General features: G+C 48.6%; 1 protein-coding gene across 1 annotated transcript in view; it reads left to right on the forward strand.

The window, feature by feature from the left end:
* The first annotated feature begins 2,189 nt into the window (after nt 1-2,189).
* The window catches only part of LOC141192395 (oocyte zinc finger protein XlCOF8.4-like), a 220,036-nt gene continuing 200,013 nt past the window's right edge, over nt 2,190-22,212 (forward strand). The window contains exon 1 of the mRNA XM_073661915.1: nt 2,190-2,249. The gene's annotated coding sequence lies outside the window, so the exon portion shown is untranslated. The remainder of the gene's footprint in view (nt 2,250-22,212) is intronic.

Raw genomic sequence — 22,212 nt, forward strand, 5'->3', positions numbered from 1 at the left:
CTTTTTTCGGCCTTATAAACTATGTATGAGTAGGAGTTATGTGCTGGTTCAGACACTGCAGGAAAAGGGAGGGTACGGACATAGAGACAAAACAGGTAACAGGCTAAGAGACAGTTCAGACAGGAACTGATACTGCAACGAGATACAGGAACGAGCCTGGGTATACGGCCCCCAGGGTGGCGGAAATGGACTAGAAGTCACAGATACAGGCAACAGGCCTGGGTATACAGCCCCCAGGGTGGCAGAACAGACTAGAAGTCAGAGATACAGGTAACAGGCCTGGGTATACGGCCCCCAGGGTGGCAGAAACAGACTAGATACAGGACAAGACCTGGCAATTCAGTTGCAAAGACAAACTGAGTGAAGGTGTTGCTCAGGCACCTCCTTCTGGGTGGAGGGGGTTTAAATATCCAGTGATTCACAGAAATAGGCTGGAGACGCATTAGGGGTTCGCCCACAGCAGCTATAAGAATCAGGAAGTAACCGGGCCGCAGCCCTAAGCAGTCAGTCAAGAGACATGCACACAGCATGAACTGGAGCAAGGTTTGCAGGCTGGACTGATGGGTAAGATTGCGGTCTTGCATGGTGGGAGGTGGTGCACTATGCAAGCACGCCGCCAGGGATGTTACAAGCTCCTCCATGCTGCCGAACGAACCTTGCTGGCTGGCGGCCTTCACCCAGGACATATACGTTTTCCTGTAGCAGTCACACTGCCCCTTGGGATTTGTGCCCGCGTTCTCCACCAATTTGTGACGGTTCAGCTCTCGGGTTGGCGCAGGTTCACACAGGAATGCAGTCTGCAGGTACCAAAACAAACTGGTGGTTTATTAAATGTCCATAAAGCAACCAGGAAAACAAAACATAACAGCCTTTTTCTGGCACAAAAAGGTATAACAGGATAAAACTCAAAATAACCAGTCCATATGCAGCACGGCTTCAGCCGTTTCAATGTAGTGCTTTTCTCTGCCTCCAGCAGACTCTGAGCAGCACATGCAAGGTCTGCTCACCTTGCACAACACACAGCACACTGAGACAGGCGCAGCTGTCTTACCTCCAGTCCAGGTCTTGGAAGGCCTGATTTAAGTGAGCAGCTGATTCCCCCCCCCCACCCCCCCAGCTCTTTCAGCTGCTCGTAAAACCCGACCCTTTAATCCGGGCCCATTAACTCCCTCTCAGCACTATGTGTGCTGGAGCCTGCTTCTCCGGGTCCTACATCACCGAAGCTTGGTACTTTGGGGTCACATACCTCCCATCCACGACCTGTCCGGCAGCAACCTTACAGCGCACAGATACATACACTTCGTACATGCACGGCTCCGCTCCGTACACACGCTGTTCCTCTCCGTACACCTTGTACACGTGCGGCTCCACTCCCTACACCTTGTACACATGGGGCTCCGTTCCGTACATGCGCGGCTCTGCTCCTTAAGCCTCGTACACACACGGCTCCGCTCCTTAAGCCTCGTACAAGCGCGGCTCCTCTCCGTACACCTCGTACACACGGCTCCTCTCCGTACGCTTCGTACACGCGCGGCTCCGCTCCGTACGCCTCGTACACGCGCGGCTCCGCTCCGTACGCCTCGTACACGTGCGGCTCCGCTCCGTACGGCTCGTACACGCGCGGCTCCGCTCCGTACGGCTCGTACACGCGCGGCTCCTCTCCGTACGCCTCGTACACGCGCGGCTCCGCTCCGTATGCCTCGTACACGCGCGGCTCCGCTCCGTACGCCTCTTACACGCGCGGCTCCGCTCCGTACGCCTCGCAGACGCGCAGCTCCGCTCCGTACGCCTCGCAGACGCGCGGCTCCGCTCCGTACGCCTCGTAGACGCGCGGCTCCGCTCCGTACGCCTCGTAGACGCGCGGCTCCGCTCCGTACGCTTCGTAGACGCGCAGCTCCGCTCCGTACGCCTCGTAGACGCGCGGCTCCGCTCCGTACGCCTCGTACACGCTCGGCTCCGCTCCTTACGCCTCGTACACGCGCGGCTCCGCTCCTTACGCCTCGTACACGCGCGGCTCCGCTCCTTACGCCTCGTACACGCGCGGCTCTGCTACATCCACACTGTAAACCCCTCCTGACCCCACACATAAACTTCAGCTCATCCAGCACCATGACAACCAGCACAGCAGAGTCCTGCATCCACTGAGGCCCCTGATCATGTGACCCCTGACTCCTCCCCTCCTGTGACCTCATCACAGGTCCTGTGCGCACAGAGCAGCCATATATGTGGTGGCGGCTCTGCAGGTGGAGGTATGTGGAGATCCCCCATTACTGGGCGCAGGGGGCATTAACCCCTTCAGCACGGAGACTCTTTTGGGGTCTTGTGTTGCCCCTTTATAAGAATCATAAGGTTTTTGTTCTGTTTCCTGTAATAGATACTTACGACCCAACTATGGAGACAGGAAGGGAGGAAACGTATTGTTCTCATAGTACAGGACCCCTTTACTGGCCCCACAGTGTAATGCCCCCATTATGCCCCTTATATTGTATGTATGATGCCCCCACACAGTGTAATGCCCCCATTATGCACCTTATGCAGTATGTATGATGCCCCCACACAGTGTAATGCCCCCATTATGCCCCTTATGTTGTATGTATGATCCCCCCCTTACAGTGTAATGCCCCCATTATGCCCCTTATGCAGTATGTTTGATGCCCCCCACACAGTGTAATGCCCCCATTACACCCCTTATGCAGGATGTATGATGCCCCCACACAGTGTAATGCCCCCATTATGCCCCTTATGCAGTATGTTTGATGCCCCCCACACAGTGTAATGCCCCCATTACACCCCTTATGCAGGATGTATGATGCCCCCACACAGTGTAATGCCCCCATTATGCTCCTTTTGCAGGATGTATGATGCCCCCCACACAGAGTAATGTTCCTACAGTACTGCCCCCCCCCACCCCCACACACACACAGGATAATGTTCCCACAGTACCGCCTGAGGTCCTGCAGTTGGAATAAGTCCTGAGGTTTTACAGTTGGAATAATCCCTCTGGAGTTGGTTTCCCTTTGCCTGCTCCCCTCAATGTATACCCCCGAGCATGTATACATGCATGTAGGGGAGCAGGCCTTACCAGATATCGAGGCTTTGTACAGTAATATATCGCATGAGGATTATATCAGAGGAGTAAAATGTTTATAGAAATTGAGATCAGTAGAGTGTAGAAGACATAATGACTTCATGGACAATCTTCTAAAATTCATTCTTACTCATAACGTCTTTCTTTTTGACAGGAAGTATTTACCCTAGCTCAGGGGTACTGCGATGGGGAGCCCCTGTACTACCTCATCTGCTAATCTATTCCTGGGCTGATGGGAGGAAATCAAAATACTCAGGGATGATCATAAGTGGTGGCAACTATATATTGGGGCATGATATAGATATATTGACAACATTTTTATCATCTGGTCAAGGACGAGTGAACAATTTCTTGAATTTGTCAGAGAACTCAATATTCGTAGAGTGGGCCTTAGATTTATATCAGAGTTTAATTATTACCAGTTGCCTTTCCTTGATATAGAACGGGATGGGAGCCGGGGCTGTGGAGTCGGTAAGCCAAACCTTCGACTCCTACTCCTAAATTTCCATGGCACCGTCTCCGACTTCACGACTCCGACTCCCTCATACATGGCTCATGTTTAAGTGATAAATTTACGGTAGGACACATTTTTCTCAGCTAAAAGTGTAAACCCTTACATCAGGACTAGGAAATACATTTATAGGACATTTCATAACTTTCCCAAATTCTTATGAAAAAATATTCCACACAAACTGCATTGAACTACTGTTCCCAATTTATTACATATATTAAGAGTCGGAGTCTTGTCCATTTTATACCGACTCCAACTCTGACTCCACCAAAATGGGCACCGACTCCACTACTCCGACTCCACAGCCCTGATTTGGACCCTAGGGGCACTCATCTACCATAAACTATTAAAGTGGCATAGCCACCACCCCTTCCTACTAAAAAAAAAAAAAACAATATCCAAGGGCCAGTTTACAGTTGAGATGAAACTGCTCTAATGTCACAGATATTAATTTACAGGCTATAGACATAAACACCAGATTCAAGGAATAAGGTACCCACAGTACATTTTGGATTCCACATGATTGTTTGCAGAAAAACAGGAGAGAGAGACACTCCTCCATACCTAACCAAGACACCAAGAAAAATATGGGATAACACAAGTAATAGGAACTTGTGATAATCAGAGTGACCATTTCTTTAATATCATCAGAAAACACTAGGATGTACTTGTGGCCGACCTGGACCTGAGGGGTGCTGTGGGATCTACTCCCACAATAACTTTCAGAAAGGGTTGGTCAATTAGGGACCATTTAGTGCATAGTTTCTATAAAAACCTGCACCCAAGGGGACATGGCTAGATAGAAGAATCTGTGGTTTCTTTAGATGTGTAGAAAGTTGTACATGTAATTGGATGAGACCATGTAAATCTTTCTCGAGTTCCTCTATAGGTGAAACCTTTCTCCAGAGGAATTATTCCAACTGTAAAACCCCAGGACTTGTATATGTGGCCACATGCACCTACCTCCTAGATTATGTATGCACGACCAAGAGGTAGTCTAGGAGGAGTGTGGGGGGGCATTTCGGCGAAATATTCCATGGTTGGGTGTCGTGTGTCCGAGGTGACATACAGTCGTCCTGCAGTGGTGTGCAGGAGATCTCCACGTTTGGCAATGCAGACAGCTGCCTAGATAGGAGGCTGTGTTTAGGACCCAGCGACTACCTCCCTTTAGTCTGGGTGTATATATACCTGGTGTGTCTAGGTGGGCGTTGCCGGTTATACTCATTTCTACTTGGAACTTGGCTGAAGCAGCATCACGTTCTCTTTGGAGTCTTGAGGCCGTGTGCCCTGATGGAGTTTCTTCTAAAGCTAAACTGTAATTCCCTTGTGTTGTCTTCCCCTTTTGTCTTTAGAGTGCTTGCGGAGGTTGACTAGTGCTCAACTCCTTCCACCCCCAGCTATAGCCTTACGCCGGGGATAGTAGGGCAAGGCACGTGATCGGCGACAGCTGCGGAGGCTGTATAGGGACGTTAGGGGGAGACAGAGTGACGCTACTCCAGATTAGGAGGTCACCTCTCCCCCCCCCCTCCCTTTTACCTAGTGTCTGGGCTCCCTTTCCCTTTCCCCTCTGTGTTGCATTCACACCTGGCATGACTCTCTCTGTTGCACTCACACCTGTTGTGACATTATAACCGGCCCAGCATGTTTTGTGAAAAAAAAAAAAAAAACGACACAAGATTGACACTTTGGTTTTTTTCTTTGTGTGTTTTTGGGCATGCAGAGTGGGTCAATCAGAACTTGGAGACATGCCTCAGGTGTTTTGTCTCCAAAAATCTGGATGATTGGGCATCCTACTTACCGCTGACAGAATTTGCCATCACCGTTTTTCGGTGCATACGGTTATCATCCATAGTTTGGTACTTTCAGTGGGGGAGGAGCTTCTTGAGTTCCTGAAGAGGAACTGTTTGCTTCTTCGCTCTCCTCGGTGTGGCAGGGTGTTGTGTGTAATTTGAAGACCATGGGTGACGGGTATAAACGTATGGCTGACAGAAAACACTTGCCAGGTCCGGACCTCAATGTGAATGACTTTGTGTGGTTGTCTACCAAGAATATAAGATTGAAAGTTCCTTCTTGGAAGCTGGGACCTAGGTTTATTGGTCCCTACAAAATTACCGCCGCTATTAACCCAGCAACGTTTCATCTTGAATTTCCTCGGGCCCTTAAAGTTCACAATGTGTTCCACAGGTCCTTACTCAAAAGGTACGTAGAACTTCTTGAGACCTCACCTCTACCACCGCCCCCAGTAATGGTTGATGGTAATTTAGAGTTTGAGAATAGTAGATTCTCGTCTTCAACGTCATTCTCTACAATACTTGGTGCACTTAAAAGGCTATGGTCCGGAGGAGAGGACGTGGGTTTCAGCGTCAGAGGTGAACGCTCCCAGATTGGTTCGCTCTTTTCACACCTCTTTTCCTGAGAAACCCGGTCCTGAGTGTCTGGAGGCCACTCATAGAGGGGGGCGGGGGTACTGTCACGGGTGTGTCAGAGGTGACATACAATGAAAAAACAAAGTAGCACTGTAACGCTGAGTATGTGAATATGAAGTATGAAATATGAATAGCATTACTGCTGTAGAAAATTTAATGAAAATTATTTGAAAAAATTTTTGCACGTGTAAATATGAAGTATGAAATATGAATAGCATTGCTGCTGTAGAATATAGAAATAAATGAGAAATCTTAGTGTATAAATTGGCCAATTCATGTGTACCTGACAGCCGCGATAAGGCGTTTCTCGATGTCAGGACTTAACCATGTGAATACCTCTCTAAGAGACATCCGTCTGCTTATGTGTGGGAAAGTAAGATCCTGATCCAATTAAAACCACCTGCGGCATGGGGGTGGAGTGCTGCTGAGGTGACATACAGTCGCCCTGCAGGGGTTTGCAGGAGATCTCCACGTTTGGCAATGCAGACAGCTGCCTAGATGGGAGGCTGTTTTTAGGACCCAGATTCTACCTCCCTTTAGTCTGGGTGTATATATACCTGGTGTGTCTAGGTTGGCGTCGCCGGGTATACTCATTTCTACTTGGAACTTGGCTGAAGCAGCATAACGTCCTCTTTGGAGTCTTGAGGCCGTGTGCCCTGTTTGGAGTTTCTTTTAAAGCGAAGTTGTAATTCCCCTGTGTTGTCTTCCCCCTTTGTTTTTAGAGTGCCCGTGGAGGTTGACTAGTGCTCATCTCCTTCCACCCCCAGCTATAGCCTTACGCCAGGGATAGTTGGGAGAGGCACGTGATGGGCGACAGCTGCGGAGGCTGTATAGGGACGTTAGGGGGAGACAGGGTGATGCTAGTCCGGATTAGGAGGTCACCTCTTCCCCCTTTTCCCTAGTGTCTGTGCTCCCTTTCCCCTCTGTGTTGCGCTCACACCTGGTGTGACATCGGGACACCCCATTAGTGAGACACATGAACAGTGCACATTGAGGTGAAACAAGAGACATCTCCTTTTGCATCATTGAGGTGGTTAAACCCAATGTGTGAGGTGGTGATCTCAATAGATGTATCCTCAAAAAGTGAGTGGATTTCCAGACTGGATTCACTAGCCCCTAAGGGACTGAATGGCCAAATTTCCTATGCCTGTTTTGTATGAACACAAACTAGTGTTGAGCGAGCATGCTCGACACTGCTCGGTACTCGCCCGAGCATCTCACTAGCGTAGGGTCTCTAAAGCCTGCCAAATCAAACAAACAGTCCTTCTCAGGACTAATATCCATCCCAGATATCAGGCAGGCAGGCTGTATAGGAGACTCAGTGGTTATACCAACAAACACTGCATTACAGTCCTGTGTGCTGCTGCTGGTCAAATTGCTCAACTTATCCCCAGGTCTCAGGGGCCAGGAAAAATCCTTTTTTTTTCATCTAAATCCTGTTGTTTTTTTTCCCTCAGTCAGACTGTACAAATACCCGTCTTATTAACCTTTTGGTATCCCCCCCCCCCCCCAAAAAAAAAAAAAAAAAAATTGAGTGTGTCTGTGAGTGTTCAGACACAAATATATCTGTTTAAAAGAGTCTGGTGTAGGCCAGATGACTAGAAGGCTATGTGCCCACGATGCAGAAATGCTCAGGATTTTTTCCTGAGCGTTTCTGCATCTCCCTGGCAGAAAAAAACGCATGCGGATTGTACATGCGTTTTCCTGCCAGGGACATGCGGAAGTGAAGCGTTCTTCACTTGCATTTCCACATGCGGGTTGACAAGCGCTTTCCAAGCGATTTTAGCATCACTTGGAAAGTGCTTGTCATCTTGGTCACACTATATAAATCCATGCAAACGGCATGGATTTATATAGTGTGACCGTAAAGAATGGTAAAAAATAAAAAAATAGATATATACTTACCCTCTGATGGCCCCCGTAGTCTTGCTTCGCTCCGTCCTGGCTGCTGGCAGCGGTACACTGAAGGACCTGCCGACGTCAGCGTCGCGTGACCCGTCACATGACTATGATGTCAGCGCAGGTCCTTCAGTTCATCGCGATCTGCCGGCATGAGAGGAGGAGTGCAGCCGGGGCCGTCAGAAGGTGAATATAATATTTATTGTTTATTTTATTTTATTCTTTTTTTTACAGGTTCTATGGTACCCGGGTCCGGAGGAGAGTCCTCTCCTCTAGACTTGGGTACCATCCGCACATTAGAAAGCATGTATTCCGCATGTCCTTATCTAGTGAAGCGGAATGCATGCGTTCTAATGCAAGTCAATGGTGGCGAAAATGCAGCACTTCCGCAAAATAATTGGTAGTGCTGCGTTTTTTTCCACAATGATAATCCGCAGCGGAAATTTGCACATGCGGATTATCATTGGGGAACATTGCAGGCCTTCTACCATGCGTTTTTTAAGCGTTGCTGCAGCGTTTTTGCCGCTGCGGAAACGCTTAAAAAACGCATCGTGGGCATACAGCCAAATTTTGTTATTCCTCTTCCATGTTTCAAATCTGGGTGTAATCCACCTTTTTCCATAAAAAAAAACAAAAACGTTTTGGGTGTCTCGCTGACTGTTCAGACACAAATATATCTGTTTAAAAGATTCTGGTGTAGGCCAGATAACTAGAATTGTGTTTTTCCTGTTCCACGGTTCAAATCTGGGTGTAATCCACCTTTTTACATAAAAAAAAAACATTTTGAGTATCTCGCTGACTGTTCAGACACAAATATATCTGTTTAAAAGATTCTGGTGTAGGCCAGAGAACTAGAACTCTGTTTTTCCTCTTCCACGGTTCAAATCTGGATGTAATCCACTTTTTTGCATAAAAAAAAAACATTTTGAGTGTCTCGCTGACTGTTCAGGCACAAATGTATCTGTTTAAAAGATTCTGGTGTAGGCCAGAGAACTTGAACTGTGGTTTTCCTCTTCCACGGTTCAAATCTCCTTTTTGTTACCCTTTTGCCATTGATAGTGCGAGTGTAAGCTATTTTACTTAATTTACAATGGGCAAGGCACGTGGCAAGAGATGTGGAACTGAACGTTCTGGTGATGGTGCGTGCAGAGGACGGGGCCGTGGCCAAGGTGAAAATGTGCCACAACCAACAGTCACATCTTCTCGCTCCCAGTTCTTGACCGAATTACTAGGGAAGCACACAACAGCACCACTATTGCGAACTGATCAGTGTGAACAGGTTATTAATTGGATAGCAGATAATACTTCCAGTCACCTGGGCACCACCACCTCCGGTCTGTCTTCCACACGGTCAAGTCTTAGTAGCCGTGAGTCTCGACCGCATTCTCCTCCTCACCCTGATGCTCCTTCCTCCAACCACGCCGAGTGTCGTCAGACAGCAACTGATCCCACAGTTGGACACTCTGAAGAGCTGTTCACTGGTCCATTTCCATATTTGGGCCCCCTCGCCTGCTCCGCTTGAAGTGGTGGAAGAGGAGATCCCATGTAGCGATGGCCAAATATTTGAACAGCCACGGCCACAGGAAGGCGACGCTGGCAATTTGTCACAAGAGGTGGCTAGACACAATTGCCACGAAGTGAGGAGGAGGACCGTGGTGCGGAAGTGGAAGAGGAGGGAGGTGGTGGATGATCTAGTAACTGACTCAACGTGGCAGGAGGACACGCAGAGCCAGGCCAGCAGCACACAGGGGGAGGGAGGCAGAGTACCCCAACAGGCAGGAAGAAGCAGTGTGGTGGCCGCAGACAGAAGGCGGGCAACCGTTCCCCGTAACACCAACAGGAGGGCCGTGGCCTGTACAACCGGTAGGTCTTCCAGAGTCTGGAATTTTTTTAAAGACAATGCTGATAACCCCAAAAAGGCCATTTGTACCACCTGCCAGGCCAGCATCAGCAGGGGTGACAAAACTACCAGCCTGACCACCACCAGCATGATCAGGCACATGTCAGCAAAGCACCCGACTTTGTGGGGCGAACCCCAGGGTCCACGACCAGTGCCAGCGGGTGTCACCACTGCTTATTCCGCTGTTGTGCGTGTAAGAGAACCCCCTGTTGTGCGTGCAAGGCAATCCCCTGTCCATACTGCATGCAAAGATGCCCCCTCCTCTCAGTCTTCACTTGTTATGGCAGTTTATCAAGAAACAGCATCAACGTCCACGACCCACCGCAGCGTTCAATTGTCCATATCCCAGACCTTTGAACGAAAGCGCAAGTTCGCAGCCAATGCCCCACAGGCCACAGTCCTAAATTCGCACATTTCACGACTGCTTGCGTTGGAAATGCTGCCTTTTAGGCTGGTGGAGACAGAATCCTTCTGCAACCTTATGGCGGTGGCCGTCCCTCGGTACTCGGTCCCCAGCCGACACTATTTTGTCCTGTGTGCCATCCCCGCACTACACAAGCACGTGTCTCAAAACATCTGCCGTTCCCTCAACAACGCAGTTACTGGGAGAGTCCACCTGACAACGGACACGTGGACAAGTGCTTGTGGCAAGGGACGGTACATCTCCCTGACGGCACACTGGGTAAACATAGTGGAAGTCGGGACCCAGTCGGACCTTGGGACGGAACACATCCTCCCCACACCGAGGATTGCGGGCCCTATGTCAGTCAGAGTTGCCCTCACAGTGTACAGCTCCTGCGCATCATCCTCCTCCTCCTCATGTTCAGCCTCCATCTCAGATATTACCACATCAGTTACAAGCTGGAAGCACTGCAGTGCTGCCTCAGCCAAGCGGCAACAGGTTGTGCTGAAACTCATAAGCTTAGGTGATAAACCTCACGCTGCTTGTGAGTTGTGGACACCTGTGAAAGAGCAGGCAGATCTGTGGCTGAGACCGCTGAACCTACATCCAGGCATGGTCGTGTGTGACAATGGCCGTAACCTGGTGGCGGCTCTGAGGCGAGGCGAGATCACACACGTATCATGCCTGGCTCATGTGCTTAACCTCGAGGTTCAGCGGTTTCTTAAATCGTACCCCGAGTTGCCAGATCTGCTCGTCAAAGTACACCGCCTGTCAGCTCATTTTCGCAAGTCGGCTACAGCTTCCACCGCCCTTGCTGTGTTGCAGCAGCGTTTGCAGCTTCCAGCACACCGACTGGTGTGTGATGTCCCCACACGTTGGAACTTTTCCCTCCACATTTTGCAAATGATTTGTGAGCAGAAGAGAGCTGTTGTGGAGTATTAGCTGCAACAAGGCCGTCGATATTCAGGTCAGACTCCACACACAAGACCTCAGGAGTGGACCTGGATGTCTGACATATGTACCATCCTGACAAACTTTGTGGAGTCCACCAAGATAGTGAGTGGTGATGACGCCATCATTAGCATCAGCATCCCACTTGTCTGTCTTTTGCAACGCTCTCTGCAGAGAATTAAAGAGGAGGCATTGCAGCCAGAGTATGATGAGATGGATCAAGAAGCCCTAGCGGGCGATTACACACAGCCCAGCCTCATCTCATCCCAACGTGCATTGGGGGACAATGAGGGAGAGGAGGAGGAGGAGGAGGAAGAACAGGAGCTGGTATCATGCGCTGTAGATGGTAGAACCTGTACAACTGTCATACTGTCGGTTCAGCGTGGGTGGCATGAGGACAGGGGGGAGGAGGAGAGCATGGTCAGTCGTCATCTTGGTGAGGACACGGAAGTCTTGCCCGTTACCAGTCTGGCACGCATGACTGGCTTTATGTTACGCTGCTTTAACCGTGACCTTCACGTTGTCAAAATGTTGTGTGACAGTCATTACTGGTTGGTGACACTTTTAGACCCCTGCTACAAGGAGAACTTTCACTCTCTTATTCCTTAGGTGGAGAGGTCTAAAAAAAAGGGGGCAGTACCAGAAGGCACTTGCTGCAGAACTGTTAAAAAAATTCCCACCTGAACACGCTAGCGGCAGAGGTCACAGTTCGTTGCCCAACCAAGGCGTACAGGCGAGAGAGACGCAACTCCAATCCAGCAGAGGCTGGGGAACACTGTCAACGTTCTGGGACAGTTTTCTGAGACCCGCCCAGATTACAGGCCCTGAGGCGCGGGGTACTCTCACAAGGAGTGGAAAGTTTCAAAAGATGGTGAGGGAGTACCTTGCCGACCGTACCAGCGTCCACCGTGATTCCTCTGTGCCTTTTAATTATTGGGTATCCAAGCTGGACACTTGGACTGAACTTGCTCTGTACGCCTTGGAGGTCCTGGCCTGCCCTGCCGCTAGCGGAGCGTGTTTTTAGTGCAGCTGGGGGAATTATAACTGATAAGCGCACTCGCCTGTCAACTGACAATGCTGACAAGCTGACCCTTATCAAAGTGAACAAGGGCTGGATTGGGCCAGACTTCTTCTCATCACCACCAAATGACAGCAGAGAAACATAAAGTCAAATCCACTTTTTTGTTTCGGGAGGTGTATTCCCATGCACCGCTTCACACCCTCACATGGGTATACGCTTCCTCATTTTGGCTGTTTTTTGCTCTTCTCCTTATCCTCAGCCTCCACCACCACTATACCACCAGGGTAACCTTGGTCCGTGTTGCCAGCATTGCAAGTTCCTCCGTCCTAATTTTTGGCAGCTTTTGCTTGGAAGGCATAGGCAAAGAATATGGGAGACCCACTCTCCAATAATGGGAATAATGTTTTTAATATGCTGTACTGCATGGCTCTTGTACGGGGTATTGCAAGTTCCTCCGTCATAATATTTGGCAGCTTTTGCTTGGAAGGCATAGGCAAAGACTATGGGAGACCCACTCCCCTATAATGGGAATAATGTTTTTAATATGCTGTGCTGCATGGCTCTTGTACGGGGCATTGCAAGATCCTCCGTCCTAATTTTTGGCAGCTTTTGCTTGGAAGGCATAGGCAAAGACTATGGGAGTCCCACTCCCCAATAATGGAAATAATGTTTTTAATATGCTGCACTGCACGGCTCTTGTAAGGGGCAATAAAATCGTCTTGTTAAGCTACTGTGACCTCCACGTCTCTTCCAAGGGGCATTAAAACCGTCTTTTTAAGCTATTGTGACCTCTACGTCTCTTCCAAGGGGCATTGATATTGTCTTTTTATTCCACTGGGACCTCCACCACTCTTCCAAGGGGCATTAAAACCGTCTTGTTAAACCACTCTGGACTCCACGTCTCTTCCAAGGGGCATTAAAACAGTCTTGTTAAGCTACTGTGACCTCCACGTTTCTTCCAAGGGGCATTAAAACCGTCTTGTTAAGCTACTGTGACCTCCACGTCTCTTCCAAGGGGCATTAAAACCATCTTGTTAAGCTACTGTGACCTCCATGTCTCTTCCAAGGGGCATTAAAACCGTCTTGTTAAGCTACTGTGACCTCCACGTCTCTTACAAGGGGCATTGATATTGTCTTTTTATTCCACTGCGACCTCCACCACTCTTCCAAGGGGCATTAAAACCGTCTTGTTAAACCACTCTGAACTCCACGTCTCTTCCAAGGGGCATTAAAACTGTCTTGTTAAGCTACTTTGACCTCCACGTCTCTTCCATCCAAAGGGCATTAAAACCGTCTTGTTAAGCTACTGTGACCTCCACGTCTCTTCCAAGGGGCATTAAAACCGTCTTGTTAAGCTACTGTGACCTCCACGTCTCTTCCAAGGGGCATTAAAACCGTCTTGTTAAACCACCCTGTACTCCACAGCTCTTCCAAGGGGTATTGAAATGTTGTTTTTAATTACCTCTAACCTCCTCGACTCTTCCAACGGGCATTGCATTTCCTCCTAATTTTAGTCAGCTTTTGCTTTTCAATGCATAGGTGAACACTAAGGGAGACCCACTCGCCAATAATGGGTAGAAGGTTTTTAGTACGCTGTAATCCACGTCTGTTCCAAGGGGCATTGCAGTTCCTCATAATTTTTGGAAAGCCTTCCATTCACTACTTAGGCCAACAGTGTACAGGAGACCCAGTTGCTATAAATGGAAAAAACGGTTTAGTTAAGGCCCTCTGACCTCCATGTCACTTCCAAGGGGCATCGGAGTGCCTCCATATTTTTGGTAGGCATTGCACTCACTGTATGCCCTATAACTGTGTAGCCGAACTGCTCCTTTTGGTACAGAAACATATCCTACAAGACATGTGTGGTTGACTGGCCTAATATTGATGTGAATGGTCCCTGTTCCTCCTGCTCTTTCTCCTTTGCCACCACCTCATCCACGATTCATCACCTGAAGCTTTGTTTTAACGTCATAGAAGTGGGATAGTAGCAGGAAAACATCCAGCAATCCTCGGAGGAGGTAGGATATGCGCCAAAACGCTGACCACCTCAGGCCTAGCCGCTACTACATACATGCGCTTGCATTAAAAGAAAACAATTCAGATGCTAACTTGGATCATCATCATCATGATCCTCACCTTGGCACTCTCAACTCCCCTGATGGAGAAGCCAGGGCCCACCGGAGGAGTCTGGTTCTCTGGTGGGCTCGTCCAATGCTGCCCTAAAGCAGGCCGGGCAACATACATGAGCTTGCATTCCAAGGAACAGAAAGCTAAGGAGATGGATGACCTCATGATCATGAATAATTTACTCTTTGTGTAGGAGGCCGACCACTGCTGCTGTCTACCTTCTGAACTATGTGTTGAAGCCTGATTGACCCAGGACACGCAATCCTCTATGTCTGGAGAACGTGTTGCATCCCAGTGTCCAACTGTGTCCCGGCTTCCACAATAATAACCCAGTGTGAAGGCGTCAGTGAGATGGACCATCCCTGGCCACATTCACTTGTACACGTTTTTGTGGTTAGGCTGTCCTTCCCATTAAATGCACTGGGGAGGGCACAGGTAATGTTTTGGTATGCGTGCTTGTGTATAAGGCGCACCGGGACAAATAGGGGTGGCTGGAGACCGTTTATGGACACCCGGCTGCCCCCTGGCGGCTGGAGACCAAGCGTGGACACCTGGCCACCGGGCGGCTGGGGACTGAGTATGGATAACAGGCCGCCGACGCAGCATTGACGTAGTGGCCAGATTCCGCCTCCACATGCCTAAAAGGCCCAATTTCAAGTGCAAGCAAGCAAGCAGTATGGTATTGCAGCCTGGGGATGGGTGGGTGGCAGGCTGCATATTTGCGCTTGCATTGCAAGGAATGGGGGAGGTACAATTGAACACTGCCCTGGGACAAGGACTTGCACAGGGATAGTTGCAAGTCTGCATCTTCTGTTGCGGCAAGGATCACTTCTGATGGGCACACTTTTAGGCAGTGACCTGGGTGTCAGATGCCTCCAGGGGTCTTCCCCATGCTGTTCCCATGTCTTTTCAGCACTGTATGCATGTGTCACACAGCACATGGCCAGATAATGTTGTAAAATGTTAAAATTACATTTCCTGGTGAATGCATTTGTCACGGTTGAAAGCAATACAAAAGTGCAAAAACGCATAAAAAATGCTACTTGTAAACATAGCTCAAGGTGTGGAGGAGTATTTTTGTTTTTGGTTTTTACCTTATATACAAGTCTTTACCCTGGAAAGGATGTTACTTAACATATTTCACAGGAAAGCAGTTTCAGTTTCGTTTTTGAACGTTTTATTGTGAGCCCGTAAAAGTGGCTTAATACCTCTGACCACGTTGTTGACAGCAGTGACCTGGGGGTCAGAAATGCTTCGTGGGGTGATCCCCATGCTGTCCCCATGTCATTTGAGCACTGTCACTATCGTTTTGGGCACTTTTTAGGCTTTCTACAGACTGCCGGGGGTGCCGCAGCAAAAATGCTCGGGTCTCCCATAGACTAACATTGGGCTCGTTGCTCGGGTCGAGCACCCGAGTATCACGGCGAGCTCGGCCCAAGCTTCGAGCACCAGAGCATTTTAGTGCTCACTCAACACTAATACAGACCCATTCCGGATTACACTTTAGGATTTTATACTCTACCCATTGCTACTCAGTTCCCTGTGAATGAGGTTCGCATATTGTTTTACTTCATCAAGAGATCAGAGCTTTTATATCAGAATTATTTCTTATCAGTTATATCCCACTTATACTATTGAGTAACTAACAAGTGTGGTGTTCCTTGTGTATCTCTAATTATGCAATAGGGGTCAAATATGACCATTTTGGAGTATACTGTGGGCCACCATCCCATATATTTTGTAGTGATAAAGTAGATCCACATGCCTATTGCATGATGGGAGGATGTGCAATACTTGTTTTTAGTCTCCCATGATACTGATCTCAGAGGATTTTTCTGTTGGTGGAATGCAATCCAATACCATATGCGCTCTGGTGTGGAACATCTGGGCATGCACATTTGTGGACAATGATCCTAGATGGAATGAGAATTACGGGAATGCGCTGTCACAGGTACGAGTCGCGCGGCGGCAATCAGTTTATCTGGTGTTTCAGCATAAAGCACGTCATTTCCGGACATGCTCACTAGGTGATGGACATTATCGAACCTCTAGCTCATGAGAAGTAGCGTAGGCGCAGTATATTATTGTAGACAGACTCTATTCTGTATATCCTGTGACAATTCACCTCTAGGAATGGGAATGAGCCTCCTAGTCTGGGAGGGGTTTTGGATGAAGTGGGATATTTAAACATGGACACCTGGCTATTAGGCACACTATGCTGAACATCATTAATTATCATCCCTCTATCAAGCCTCCTAATGAACCTGTTGGGAAAATGCATTGAGGAGGATTATTGAAACATTCTCTGAGTACCATACCCTTTCCTTTATACACATTGTAGGGGTTTTACTCACTGGGGCACAATGGGAGGAAAACAGGAGGCATGTTACTTTAAAATTTCATGTGGGTTTATTACTTCATAAACCCAGAAGCCAAACTGAAAAGCAAATAGATCAGGCAAACTAAGTAAATGTCCTTAGCAGGTCTCTGCTCAGCCAGGCCTATGTGGCACACAAGCTGGGGTAGCGTCCAGTGTCCTGGCTTGGTCTGAAGACAAGCATACACAGTAAGCCTTCTACCTCCAAACACACAGACCATGTGCCAAACAACAGCCTTCATTTTATAGGCTGTTAACCACACCCAGAGGTGAGGTATGTGGGTAGCTGGACCCGCCCATTCTCTCCTAGCAACCCGTAACCCGGCTCCCAGGTGCATCAAACGATCCTCTTAGTGCTTATGTGCCCTAGAGAAACACTCCGGGTTACATCACAGAGACCAGCCATCTCTGTGACACATACCTCAACTACGCGACCATTAGCCACCTTACATACCTCCTCCCTCTGCCTAAAGCCGTGGGCTTGGCACCTTTTACTACCAGACAGGGGATTCTCGAGAGAGCATCGGCATTACCATGTAGCTTCCCTGCTCTATGTTGTACAGGGAAGTAGGAGTCCTGTAGGGCTAAAAACGCGAGGGTGACTCTGGCATTTTTTCACTTTTTTCCCTCATCCATCTGAGTGGAGCATAGTCGGATAATAATCGAAATTTTCGACCTAGCCAAGCATTCCTTCTCTATGACCGAATAATTTTTCTCGCAGGAGGACAACTTTCTACTCAGGTAGAGGACAGGGTGCTCCTCCCCGTGTATCTCCTGGGAAAGGACTGCTCCTAAATCGACATCTGAGACATCTGTCTGGAGTATAAACTCTTTCTTGAAGTCCGGGGCAACCAGGACCGGTTGCCTACACAGAGCCAGTTTCATCTTTTGAAAGGATGTCTCCGCCTCTGCAGTCCACTTGGCCTTGGCTGATTTTGTCCCTTTAAGGAGGTCAGTCAGGGGTGCGGCCATCATGGCGAAGTTTGGGATGAATTTCCTGTAGTATCCCACGATTCCCAGGATGGCTCTGACTTGCTTTATCGACCCTGGTCTCAGCCAATTTTGGATTGCTTCTACTTTAGTATTTTGGGGGTTTAGCTCGACTCTACCCACTACATATCCGAATTACTTGGCTTCTTATTTCCCCATGCCACATTTCTTCGAGTTTATTGAAAACCCCACCTTCCTCAGAGCATCAAACACAGCCTGAATCTTTTCCAGATGACTCTCCCAGTCTGGACTGAGGATAGTATTGTCCAGGTATGTTGTGGCATATTTCTTATGGGATGCAAGGATGCAATCCATAGCTCTCTGGAATTTTGCAGGGGCCCCCTGCAGTCCAAACGGCATCCAGGCATACTGGAAGCATGCATCCTTTCGGCGTAGAAAACGCAGTCTTCTCTTTGGCTATCTGTGCCATGGGTATCTGCCAATATCCCTTCGTCAGATCCAAGGTGGTTATGTGCCTTGCTGGCCGAAGCCTCTTGATCAGCTCGACGACGCGTGGCATTGGATATGCATCAAATTTGGAAACCTCATTCAACTTCAGATAGTCGTTGCAGAATCTCCACTCACCATTGGGATTTGGGACCTAGACGATCAGGCTCGACCAGCTACTCTTGGATTCTTCAATGACACTGAGCTTCAGCATACAAGCTACCGCTTTGGATATCAACTCTCGTCGGGCCTCAGGTATCAGATAGGGCTTCAAGTTCACCCGCACATGTGGCTCCGTCAGAACCTTGTGTTCTATGACCCTTGTGCAGCCCGACAATTCCGAGAACAGATCCCTGTTCTTCTGCATCAACTCCCGACACTGCTGTTTCTTGGCCTTCATTAGCGTTTCCGCTATTGCGACTCCTCCAACGTCACCTTCTAGCTTGCCCAGCAAGCATGGAGCTTCCACAGCCTCTTTGTCTTGCCACGGCTTGATGAGGTTGATGTGGTATATCTGGTACAGCTTACGTCGTCCCGGTTGATGACCTTGTAGTTCACATCACCCACTTTTACCACCATCTTATACGGCCCTTGCCACTTGGCCAATAACTTACTTTCCACCATAGGAATTAGCATGAGGACTCCGGTCTCCCGGATTGAATTGCCTCACTGGCTGACCGGTTGTAGACTTTGGCATAAGCTTCTTGTGCCTGGAGGAGATGTTATTTTACGATGGGCATCACCTTCACAATCCTCTCCTGCATCAGAGCAGCGTGCTCGATGACAATCCTGTGGGGAGTGAATTCGGCTTCCCAGATTTCCTTTGTGACATCCAGAAGACCCCGCGAATGTCGGCCATGCAGAAGTTCGAATGGCGAGAACCCTGTAGAGGCCTGTGAAACCTTTCGGTTGGAGAACAACAGATACGGTAGGAGACAGTCCCAGTCTCTACTGTCCCTTTCTATGTCCTTCCTCAGTATACTCTTCAGAGTCTTGTTAAACCTTTCGACTAGGCTATCTGTCTGAGGATGGTATACTGAAGTCCTCAGTTGGGAGATTTGGAGGGCTTTGCATAACTCCCTCATCACCTTACTCATAGTCACCGACCAGGAAATTCCCTCTATGTCCCTTTGGTAAGCCTGTTGGGGAAAAAACGTGGACCAACTCACGGGATATATTCTTTGCGGAGGAGTTTCTCAGTGGAATCACTTCAGGATAGCATGTGGCATAGTGCAGGATAACCAATATAAATTGATGCCCACGAGCAGATTCAACCAGGGGACTGACCAAGTCCATAGCAATTCTCTCGAACGGCACTTCAATAATGGGCAATGGCACGAGGGGACTTCAAAAGTGAGAGGTGGGGGCAGTTAACTGGCACGTAGTGCAAGACCTGCAATACTTAAATATTTCCCGGTGACATCCGGGCCAATAGAACCTTTGTAAAAGATAATGCCTTATCCACACCAGATACAGCAAGCCTCCATGATAAAGGCGGGGCCAGCACATGTGCAAAATACTGATGCAGACAGCCACTCACTAACCTACCAATTCATGGAGGGGGTGGCTGTGTAGTATTATACATGCACACCGATGGAGTCTGCATAGGGCGCCAGTCACACAGATATGTGCGATGCCCAGTTTCTGGCTTGCAGCTTGTTGATGACTCCCATACTATTAGATCAGACGGGCTGCCCCGCACTATATACGTGCACCCCCACAAGACAGACGCCCCAATTCACCCAGCCAACACTCAGGAGGCCTGGCCGCATCCTGCAAAAAAATGTGCAAAAAGATGAAAAATAGTGTAGAAGATAAATACACCACATGAGCTATTGCTCGATATTTTGGCCAAAATACACAAGCTCGCAACCCAAACGTCAAGGGTCCTCATACTTGTCAGTCCTAACACTAAACATTAAAAATGGTGAACATAAAACATCACAGTAAGGCTGTATGCCCACTATCCGTTTTTTAAGCGTTTCCGCCACGGCAATTCCGCTGCAGAAATGCTTAAAAAACGCTTGGTAGAAGGTCTGCCATGTTCTCCAATGATAATCCGCATGTGCTGTGCACATGCTGCGGAAATTTCCGCTGCGGATTATCATTGCGGAAAAATCCGCAGCACTACCAATTATTTTGCGTTAGCGCGGTGTTTTCGCCGCCATTGACTTGCATTGGAACTCATGGAATCCGCATCACTGCATCTGTACATGCAGAATCCATGCGTTTCAATGTGCGGATGGTACCCGGGTTTGGAGAAGAGGAGACTCGTCTCCGGACCCGGGTACAATAGAACCTGTAAAAAAAAAAATGAATAAAATAAAAAATATACATTATACTTACCTTCTGATGGCCCCCGGTGTCCTTAGAGATGCGTCTCAGCTTGCCGTCAGCTCGCGATGGTCTGAAAAGGACCTGCCATGACGTCAATTAGTCATGTGACGGGTCACGCGACCGCTAACGTCGGCAGGTCCTTTAGTCTACTGCGAGCTGCCGGCAAGCCAGGACGCATCGGATAAAGACACCGGGGGCCATCAGAAGGTAAGTATATATTTATTTTTTACCATTCTTTCAGTCACCCTATATAAATCCATGCCGGTTGCATGTATTTATATAGTGTGACCAAGTTGTCAAGCACTTTCCAAGTGATGCTAAAATCGCTTGGAAAGCGCTTGACAACCCGCATGCGGAAATGCATGTGAAGAACGCTTACAATCCGCATGCTTTTTTTCTGCCAGGGAGATGCAGAAACGCTCAGGAAAAACTCCGGAGTATTTCTGCATCGTGGGCGCATAGCCTAAAAGATAATGCCTTACCAACACCAGGTCAGATTACTAATGCACTGCAGGATGCAGCAAGCCTCAATGATAAAGGCGGGGCCAGCACATGTGCAAAATACTGATGCAGACAGTCACTCACTAAACTACCATTTCATGGAGGGAGTGGCTGTGTAGTATTATACATGCACACCGATGGAGTCTGCATAGGGCGCCAGTCACACAGATATGTGTGATGCACATTGTCTGGCTTGCAGCCTATTGATGACACCCATACTATTAGATCAGACGGGCTGCCAAGCACTATATACATGCACCCCCACAAGACAGACGCCCCAATTCACCCAGCCAACACTAAAGAGGCCTGGTGGGGTATTTATCATGTGGTGTATTTATCTTATACACTATTTTTCATCTTTTTTGCACATTTTTTTGCACTGTGCTTCACCCATATCTGTGTGACTGGCGTCCGCCCTATGCAGACTCCATCGGTGTGCATGTATAATACTACACAGCCACCCCCTCTATGAATTTGGTAGGTTAGTGAGTGGCTGTCTGCTTCAGTATTTTGCACATGTGCTGGCCCTGCCTTTATCATGCAGGCTTGCTGCATCCTGCAGTGCATTGGCAATCTGACCTGGTGTTGGTAAGGTATTATCTTTTACTGTGATGTTTTTTTAAATTATGTTCAATGTTCACCAATAGAACCTTTGCACGATCCGTTCCTGCGTTTTTTCCACTCCCAGATGTCCCCCCAAGACATGTGAATGGGCCATGTCCAACACCTTCCGTCTAAAGGGGCCCGGCTGTATTAACTGCTCCACACTCTCCTCCCTCACTTTCTTGACCTGGTACAACAACTCCTTACTCATCATAAAATGGGGAAACCTTGTGTCAGCCCCCGACTCCTGTGCAACTCCATTTATAATAGTGACATTATTAAAGGCTTCCTTCAGAGTTAGGTCCCTATGTTGGGCAGACGCAAAATTCTCGCTGGTCACCCCTAACTCTGGAATGGCAGACTCAGGGGGCACTACCTCCTCATCCCCCACAAGTACACAAAAAGGAAACCTGTCTGACTCTGGGTGTGGTGATACTTCATTAGGGTTAATTTTTTTCTTATCTGAGCCAGGGAACCCAGAACCCTTCCCCCACAGATCCCAAAGCAAGCAAAAGTCCCAGCCTATAATAATGGGGTGCAACAAGTCCTGAACAACGCCGACCTCGTGGGACTCTGTACCGTGGGCCATTTCAATGTCCACTCTGGCCCGTATGGTAGTCTTTAGCATCAC

The sequence above is a fragment of the Phyllobates terribilis genome, unplaced genomic scaffold, assembly GCF_046119375.1.
Source record: "Phyllobates terribilis strain yellow unplaced genomic scaffold, ASM4611937v1 Scaffold_60__1_contigs__length_8166268, whole genome shotgun sequence".
NCBI lineage: Eukaryota > Metazoa > Chordata > Amphibia > Anura > Dendrobatidae > Phyllobates > Phyllobates terribilis.